Here is an 8850-nt window from a genome sequence, read left to right on the forward strand (position 1 = left end):
GCAGAGGCATCTATATGAACACCAGACTTCTCCTGGACCTATGTCCTTCCCAGTTACCGATCATTTCCGACTGTGCCTGGCATAGCTCCTATGACTTGCATTAGAGAGCCATGTTATATTAAGAACTCCTTGCTCCCAGAGAGAGCTGTAGAGAGCTGTAGGGCTGTCGAAAGCCTGAGTGGGAGGTTAACATTACTGTTCACTACACAGTAATTACAGACCTTTCACTAAGCCTCACTATACCTTTCTGAAGAGGGTGTACATTTCCAGACTGCTCTTATGATCACACAGCGCAGACACACTTATCTGATAATTTCTGTACTCAGGCGACTGTATCATTCAATTCCTTTATTGCCAACACTGCTTATTTTCTAAATGTGAGCTGTGCTCTTTCTTTTGAAGTGATGGAAGGTTTGCTTTAATGTCACTCTACACGGCACTGCATCTCAACCACCTTTTTTTTCTTCATGTCCTTAAAAGTGACACAGATGTGAGTGTGTGTGTAAAAATCATCAGGGTAGGTTGGTAGGTAGAGTTAGTCTAATGGATGCTATATCTGTGAACAGTGTGAGTCATTGCAGTTCCACGATGAAGGTGGTGATGCTTAATTATACAGAGACGAAGAAGGGGCGGAGGGGTAGGTGTTAGCCACCTGTTACAAATCACACTCATGCCTTCCTGGGAGCTTTCCGCCTGCTTTGATTCCTGACACTGCGAGATGCCAGATAGAACCCTCTATCATGACAGAGAAAGAGAGGAGGGGTAACAAGAGAGGAGGGGCAGGGGGGAACGAACTAGAAACAGAGTGATGCAGGCAGGGATGTTAGGTGGGATTAAAAAGGCAGAAAAAAAATCACTCCCTTAAACCCTGTGGTTTAGGATACTTATCAAAGAGCTATTAGTCATCTAATTGCCACATTATTTATTATACTGCAGAACACACCTGCGTCTCAATTTGGATACTTTCCTTAGTACACTGACTTGTTATGCAATGTGAACACTTGTGCAGCGTATGCATTTTAACCATGTAATGTTGACTCAATGCATGCTGTGCTGTCACCAGAGGTAACGATCGCCGCTGTTAGCAAGCTACATAGCAAGATAGATAGCAAAGTTATCGTTAACCACAACTGGGCTGGTCAAATAACCAAGATGGCTGTCGTTGCGTTTAACAGCGTTTAACACTCAACTTTTTGTTATGAGTGCACCATCCAGGTATAATAGTGCATCTCACCTTGCTATTCCTCAAATTGGGCCGCACACAAAAGGTTCACATGTTAGCACAAAAGTAACAATTCAGACACAGCAATAATCCGATTTTTCTGGGATTTTGTGCTGTCGTTAGTTAGCTTCTGGCCACAGACAAGACAATCTGGTCAGACCTGTCCTGTCCTTTAAAAAATCCAAAGTTTAGATAACTATTAAGATATGCCTGACTTTTTTTTATTGATGATGATGATGATGATGATGATGATGATGATGATGATGATGATGATGATGACGAGTCATTATTACTTTTACGTTTTAAAACATTTATTTTCAAACAAATATTTTTTTCATTCTTTAGTAAGAACTGTTTCTTTTTAAATAGTTTTAATATAGCCTACAGACCTCTGATTAAGTTATAAAGTATGTGTATCTTAGTCCGACAACCTGATCCTTGGCATAATTGGGCCCCTTAGACATTTATTTGTAATCACATTTAATTAAAGCAGTGCTGCTTTTGCCTTTTCCATCCCATGTAATCAATGCACTAAACTTAAAATATTAGATGACATTTGGAAAACATTTATGTTCTTACTGTTACCTTTTGCATCACATCTATTTGGTGGTGTCATGTTCTTCTAAGACATGTTACAAATGAAGACATGTGCGATTCAGCACTTAACAATGCCCTGAGAATAATCATTTTTAGGGTTATGTAGTGATAAATCAAGTGTTTGTAGATATAGTGCTAAAGTTTCTTCTTTAGACTATGTGTAAAACTAATGATGTGAAGTGGCAACATGTTTCAAAAAAAGTCTATGCCGCCCTTGCTCTTGTTAAGGTCAACACTGACTCTCGGACACCTCCTGCTCCTGCTGTTCAACAAAACAAAGCTGGTGCTAGTTCATGATGAGTCTGTGACCCGACTGTGACTGCAAACTCTAGCAACTGGGCCAGTGGTTTGCATGGTGCATGTTTTGGGGTTAAGTGCAGGGTGTCTTCGGTTGGATAGAAGATAGAGGAGGGGGAAGTTGAGAAGTGATCGCACAAGCCAGCAATACAAGCAGCTGCAGAGGCAGAATCTCTCCTGGCACTGTTGGTTCTGCCTGATTATTTAACAGGAGCAACTGGAAGTGGTTGACATGGTTTCATGGGCTTTGTGCAGTGCGCACTCCTCAATTATGGATGGGAAAAGTGACACTGTGACAGCTGTAGCTCTCAGGGGGTCGGAGAGAGAGAGTATGCAAGGAGTAATTCTTCCCTCCTCGAGCGGGAAGATAGGAGACAGTCTTCGGCATAGACGTGACATACACACAAAGAGACATACACAAATACACACACACATACATGCTTGCACACACACAAGCCCTCTTCTTGTTAAATTAAATATGCCCTGAAAATGACGGAGGGGTGGGGGTAATGAGGAAATTATTCACAATCCTTGACATGCTTTAAATCAGATTATGCTCTCCGCCTGCCTCACCGGGCCCAGTCTAAAGGCCGATCCATTTCTTGCTTAAGGCACAACGCCTCCTACACAGACACACACACACACACACACACACACACACACACACACACACACACACACACACACACACACACACACACACACACACACACACACACACACACACACACACACACACACACACACACACACACACACACACACACACACACACACACACACACACACACAACTAGAGGTACTGTATAGAAAAGCTCATCTGCATCCATCTCAGTTAGAGACAGGGGAAGGAGGAGAGGTGAATTATCCACAGCCTCCTCTGTGGCTGGATGCAAATGTGGAAAGTGGGCTTCGACCTGCGGCCATCGCTGAGAATCATTATGTCTGATCCTGGAGGACGTCACGCTGCTGCTGGAGGAGAAAGGCCAAGAGAGCACGGTTCCCCACCAGCAGGCCGTCTGATGAAATGCATATCAACCAGCTGAGAGAGAGGCATGAAAAAAAAATACTAAGACAGCATGGCTCCAGCACCTTTCCCCTTTTCACCAACTCACATGTCGTTATATACCTCCACAGAGGAAACACGTGGCCCATTGTTTAGCATGAAGGGCTCTTGTGCTAAGAGACCCATCCTTGCTGCTGCACCCTGCAATTATGTGGTAATGAGGTCTATGCATTTCACAAATACTTGAGCTGTTAGAGCAGGTAGCAGGGAATGTGAAAGTGGTAGCTTAGCGCTATACAGTGTCACAAATCTCATGCTGGAGCTCCGGAAATAAATCAAGGCTGTACTGTTGCAGCCGTCAAACATGTTATCCTTCATTTTAATAGGAGCGAGCGTTTCAGCACTGACCTTGCAAGCAGCCTCAACATGTATGATCTATGGTAATGTATGTAAATTGGGAGCATTGATAGCATAAATTAGAGCTTAAGATGTATAGAGATGCATGTGTGTGTGTCTGTGTGTGTGTGTGTGTGTGTGTGTGTGTGTGTGTGTGTGTGTGTGTGTGTGTGTGTGTGTGTTTGATATGGTGGGTAACACAGCCCACAGCAGCTTGGGTTAAGTCAATCACACACACACACACACACACACACACACACACACACACACACACACACACACACACACACACACACACACACACACACACACACACACACACACACACACACACACACACACACACACACACACACACACACACACACACACACACACACACACACACACACACACACACACACACACACACACACACACACACACACACACACACACACACACACACAGGTACAAAGACAAATGCATGTGCACAAGTGCAAGTTAACAGAAGCACACACACACATCTCACTTGCTCAATCTTTGCTGTGTGGGCTCATTTGTAAACACACACAACCTTTGACTATTCATAAAGCAACACTGTTTATAGCTGCATTCCTTTACACAACCTGCATGGATGCATTATCCTCATGCTCTAGAAACGGGGATGCATTCACAATTCTAGTTATTGTGATTTATCTTACAATATAAATACCTCAAGTAGTCTTTATATTTTAAGAAGTTACCCCACATTAACAGGAATGTGTACCCCCCTGCCAGCCAGTGTTTTCTAAGGCCAGGAGCTCCGGTCTGTGTTTGTCCCTGAGGACGGAGGAGAAGAGATTGAGTAAGCTGTTATCTCACAGATATCTGCCACCATGGCTGAGGCCAAGGGCAAACACAGCAATTATGATGGTATATAGGGAATGGGACCTAGGGATAAAGGGATCACATAGCTATACTATGACAAAGAGAGAGATGTTAGAAATGTCTGTCTTCAGTGAATACAATAAGACTTCCCCTGAGGTGAATGTCCAGTGGATGTCCTGAAATAACCGCAGACACTCATGGAGGATCGCAGCAAACTGATTCTGACAGCTGAGTGTCTTCACAAGTAGGAAGAAGAAAATATATTATTACTTAATCCAAAATACCCAGTGAAAATGATAGCTGACAACATTTTATTTGGCTGTAAGAAATTCTTCAGCCATAAGATTCAAATCAAATCAAAGTTTATTTAGAAAGCATATTTATAAAGCACATTTAAAAGCGATTTTTGGTCGGGCCAAAGTGCTGTACATGTAATAAATACTACAATCCCATAAAAACATATTACTACAATCACAATAAAAGACAATAAATTAGAACAGATATATAAAAAACACAGGGAAAAGTCAGGAGTCGTGCTCTGCTCTAACTAAAAGGCCAGGGAGAAGAAGTGTGTTTTAAGAGTAGATTAAAAAAAAACCTAGGGTCTGGGCCGACCTCACATGGAGGGGCAGAGTGTTCCAGAGCCTAGGGCCAGCTGCCGCGAAGGCTCGGTGCCCTTCGAGATAAGATTGACATTTGTCTATCTATAAATCACCTTGTGTTACCTTGAATTCGTAAGGAAAACATTGCTTGACCCCCACTACAAGTAGTTTGGAATCATTATTCACCATGGAGGCATGCTAAATAAAAGAAAGATTACAAATTCAAGGAAACATGGCTTGAGTTATTAATGAACATATTTTAATTTTGTGGTTCAAATATTCCTTTAAATTGACCAAGATAATCCTCCAGCAACAGTGAAATAACATGCATACACTTAAAAATGAATCATGATCACATGTTAGATTCTCGAAGCCTTGAAAGAACTGACTCAATGGTCATTTACATTTTTATCAGACGTCACAATATGACTGAGATTAACGCACAAGGGCTGGCCATTTAATCTTCCTCTTTGTGCTTATATCCTGTCCATCAGTTATAAAGTATATTCAGCGGTGATGTTTCTTGAGGAGTTCTCTGCAGGTCACCGCTAATAGAATAATTTGAGACGTGGAGGAACATACTTTGTATTTTGTAGCCGACTCAACTTCTTGTGAAGCATAAAGCATATTCTGCCTCAATCTAAGGGCTCAAATCACAAGGTTTGCAGATAGTTAGAGAAACCATTGAGAATTATTTTTTTAATGCTTCTTACTTTAGTCTCCTTGGGCAAAATGATCTTGCATTGGGATGCAAGATCATTGAAGTAACTGCTGATGAGCTGCAGTGAATACAAAGCTATATGGTTTCCCTTTCTTCTGGAAACAATAAGTCATATTTATGAGGATCATAAAGACAATGTGATGAGAGTAACAGCAGGGCCACTCCGCTAAAAGCTCTTCAGCTGTACCTGTATGGCTGTTTCATTCCACACTGCATGGAAAAACACCAGCATTGGCTATTGTAATTAGCTTTTGGCAATCAACTCAAGATTATCTGCTTAATGACTGAGAACAACAAATGGTATCCATCCTACTGGTGGAAGCGCTTCAAACACACAACATCATTAAGAATCCTGCTTCACACTTCGAATTAGCATGAAACAGCTCGAAGATAATTAAGTTGAGGTGGAGGTTAAGCTTACAGGAGATTTCTGAACAAATAATCACAGTCGCTCATTAATGAGGCATAAACAATCATCCAAAGTTGAATATGCTTTTTAAGATACTATTCATGCTTGAGAGGTCTACTTGCTTTCAGCTAATATGATCATTCAAATTCAATCAAAGACTCAATCTAAGGTAAAATCCTATTCTCTCTATTGTGAGTGGACGCTACGCAAGGGAAGTTTATTGATATAGCACCTTTCAACACAAGGCAATTCAAAGTGCTTTACAAAAATGAAAGACATTAAGAGTAATAAGAAATAGTGCAGTTGAAACACATTATAAAATGGCATTTAAAAAAAGTCATTAAAAGCAAAGATAATAAAATAAACATAAAAAATACTAGAATATCAGTCTTTGCCCTTTAAACCATTTTTCTTTTCAATTCCCAGAATTAGGATATTTAACCCTGTTTTAAGATTTTCCCCGCATTAATCTTTGGCCTTTAAACCTTTTTAAAACGCTACTCTATTTCCACCTGATGAACTAGAACTACTGCCTGCTGTCTTGGATCCAATGATGACAACAAGTTAAAGAGTCATGAATACACTTCACAATCAAGTATTATGTATATGAAGGCAGCTCTGCAACCTTGTGAGGAGTTGTGTCAAAAACCAACCATGACTTGCATGATCACAATCAGGTGCCACTCACAAGTAATCTGCATGTGTATAGTATAATAATAAAGCCACCATTTTTGCTGTGTGTGTGTGAGACAGCTGAGGGCACCTTGTTATTATGGTTTAAACAAAGGTGGAAGAGGATGTGTGCCCCCTCAGGACCTTGAAGTAGATGGGAGGAGAGACAGTGAGGGAGGGTGTGGTAGATATTAAGAGATAGAGTTGGTGACAGGGTAAAGGCAGAGAGGGTGTGAGAAAGAACACAGCCTTATTTGCATTCACTACAGACTGACAACGGCGGCACACACCAAACCAAGATCACCACCACCACCCCCACCTCCACCAGCATGCCCCAGGGAGCTGCTGCTGCTATCGCCAACAAAGAAAAAACACATCCTCTGCTGATGAGCAAGCATGTTTTTATTAAACTAAAACAGAGGGAGAGGGAGACAGATGAGAGACAGAGGGAGGGAGTGTATGGGTGGGGAATTTTGTTTTCATAATGCTGAGGACATGAGCTCCTTTGGTAGCCGACCATCTGGATGTCTGGATCCAGGTTTTAAAATGGTATCATTGTTGGTGTCCATAAATTCCCTCCTGTTCTGTCACATGCACTTGAAATTGAGCACATAATCACATGAACAGATACAGGATCTTTATTAGAAATTATGTCTGCATTATCATTGTGTGAATATGTCTCCTAAGGTCTGATTCAAATGTATTCATACATATTGATTTCTGTTATATGTTGTAAAATAGAATTAGAATATTTACCCCCAATATAAAATATTTATATATAATATTTAATGATCTTTTGTGGCCATCCTGACCTTCTTGAACTTGTTTTGTCATAAAGGAAGAGAGAGGGTTAAGGAAATATGTAGTTGGACAAGGACATGACAAACGTTGATATGGAAGTGGTGGAAGAAGTAAAGAGGCAACCATTTTAAGATAACACATTACAATAAAGGTTGTTCAATTTCATAAAACGATGTCATTTCACAAAAAAGTCATCATCTTGCAGAAACTGGCCCCTTTGACTCGTATATAAAAGTACTTTCCTTTGAAATCATTAATACTGAGGTATCGATGCATAATCAGCATTTTAGATTGACTTTGCTTAAAGATAGGGTTAGTTTAGTCCCCTGTTCTTCAACCTGTTGGTCAGGTTGCATCTAAAGTGTACAAATATAAATCTTATAGGGTGAATAAAGAAAGAAAAAATTCTAAGTTCAGCTTCACAGAATTTAAACAATCTATCAAAACCATCTTTTGTGTTATATATTTGCTAATTATTAATATTTGCTCAATAGCTCGACATCTGCCATGTGACAATGGTCCCCATTAAGAGCTTTCTTTGATGCAAAAACATGCAAAAATAAGGTTGGAAACTACTAATTTAATCTTAAACAACATATTTTTTTGATGTGTTATGACAAATCAAATAATCCCAAATAACTAATGACTATAGCTATTGAATAAATGTAAGGCAGTACAAAAATACTGCGAGGGTATGTAGCCAACAGAACCATGCAGGATGCACCTCCCCCTCTCAAATTCTTCCTTTCCATTTTGATAAACATTTTCCAGATATTTGGCTGATGTCACATCATTTCATGCAATAAGGTTAAGTTGGGTTGAATTTTCAATTAAAACATGTCCTCATTTCCCCTCACAAACTTCAGAACCCTGCTTTACCAGGTTAAACAGTGCGATTCAAGGTATTAAGGTAAAAAGGAGGCTTGTGACTTCTCGACAGGAAGGCATTAAGTAAGTCCTGGCCCTGACACCCAGTGGGTTGAGGTGTCAGTGGATCCTCCCATTCTGCAGGCTCCTGCTGGGCTACAGCATCCATCCACTGCAGTAATTAAACACAGCCCACAAGTACACACAGTCACACACACAAATACTAATTGCAGACAGGAGGCATCCTACTCATTATAGGCCAAATTAAAGCAATCAATTGAAAGTAGAGACCAGCAGAGAGGAATTCATTCCTGTGGGTCTGCTCTCCTCTTTAAAGAATGCACAGGCTGTGTCAGCTGTATAACTGGATAAACCGTTGCCTATTGACCAGAGTATGTCGCACAATCAGTC

This window comes from Notothenia rossii (assembly GCF_949606895.1).
Source record: "Notothenia rossii genome assembly, chromosome: 9".
In the NCBI taxonomy this organism is placed as follows: domain Eukaryota; kingdom Metazoa; phylum Chordata; class Actinopteri; order Perciformes; family Nototheniidae; genus Notothenia; species Notothenia rossii.